The sequence below is a fragment of the Piliocolobus tephrosceles genome, chromosome 2 (assembly GCF_002776525.5).
Source record: "Piliocolobus tephrosceles isolate RC106 chromosome 2, ASM277652v3, whole genome shotgun sequence".
Taxonomy (NCBI): Eukaryota; Metazoa; Chordata; class Mammalia; order Primates; family Cercopithecidae; genus Piliocolobus; species Piliocolobus tephrosceles.
In genome coordinates this window covers 104,395,112-104,396,577 of record NC_045435.1, presented here as the reverse complement: position 1 = coordinate 104,396,577, position 1,466 = coordinate 104,395,112, and the positions used below count along the sequence as shown (strand labels likewise).

Here is a 1,466-nt window from a genome sequence, read left to right as displayed (position 1 = left end):
TGGATTCTGGGGATGTGTACTGTAATTCTTCGATTGGGATAGTGGACACGCTAGTCAAAAAAACAAAACAAAACAAAACAAAAACACCCAAGTACAAGACAAAGGCGAATGAGACTTCTCTTCTATCTTAGCAACATTTAGATGGAAATCAAATTTAAACGCAGTCCACTCTGCTTTTTGAAGAGGCTTTGGTTCAGCTCCCAAATCTCGACTGCTTGACGCGGTCTCCTATGAGAATACTCAGAAGGTGTCTACTTAAACAACAAACCTATTTTTAGTGGTGGAGTGGCTTTTAGTAGCTCTGTCTGCGTGGGACTGACAACCAATCACTATCTTTGGAGGAAGCCCTAACCTTTTCTTGTATACCCTCCCTATATGTGTAACAGCTTTTCTGTTATCACATTCAGTAGTCCATACTGCTATATTATCACCTTTAGCTCTAACATTAATAACAGCGCCACATACATCATTACTGTAGTCATCAAAAGATTCTCCAATAAGGCACAGCAGTGTCTCTAGCCAAAAGCGATCGAGGTCACTTCATCTCTGCTATTTGTTCAGTGTAATTAGCCATCATCCTCCCAGTTTGTTTTCTCATGTTCCCACACAGGCTCAATACCACCCTTAAAAAGTGAGTAGTCACAGCCAGCCATTAAATTATGAGACAATTGGATATGGTTGTACAGAGCCCAAAGTCTTCAACAGTATCAAACTCAGAGATCAGCCACAGGTTTGCTTGCCAAGTTTTGCTTTTATCATTTAAAAAAAAACCAGAGGGCCCATCTGTTCTGTAGAGGATGTTTAATATAGTGTTCCGGGGTAGCAACCTCCTGAATAGATTCTGTTTTCTCCTCTTCTGTAGTCGCGGGATTAGAAGTAGGGGTGTTTTCCTGTTCAATAGTAACCATCTTTGATTGATCTCTCTCTCTTCATTTTCAATCTGTGTGTGTCCTTACAGGTAAGGTAGAGCCTCTTGTAAGCAATATATATTTGGGTGTTTTTTTTTTTTTTTCTTTTTTTCTTTTTTTAATCCTTTCAATTACTCTACGCTTTTTTTTTTTTTTTTTTTTTTTTTTTTTTTTTTGAGACGGAGTCTCGCTCTGTCGCCCGGGCTGGAGTGCAGTGGCACCATCTCAGCTCACTGCAACCTCCACCTCCTGGGTTCAAGCGATTCTCCTGCCTCAGCTTCCCAAGTAGCTGGGACTACAGGCACCCACTACCACACCCAGCTGATTTTTGTATTTTTAGTAGAGATGGGGTTTCACCATGTTGGCCAGGCTGGTCTCGAACTCCTGGCCTCAAGTGATCTGCTGCCTTGGCCTTCCAAAGTGCTGGAATTACAGGCATTAGCCACCACGCCCAGCCTCCATTCAATTACTCTACACTTTTAACTGGAGAATTTAATCCATGTACATTATTATTTATTATTGATAGGTATGAACTTATTCTTTTCAATTTGTTGATTG

The 1,466-nt window shown here is 40.8% G+C and overlaps 1 pseudogene; it reads right to left on the bottom strand.

The window, feature by feature from the left end:
* Positions 1 to 255: 255 nt before the first annotated feature.
* On the bottom strand, positions 256 to 908 carry LOC111523228 (annotated as a pseudogene).
* Between the last annotated feature and the right edge of the window lie 558 nt (positions 909 to 1,466).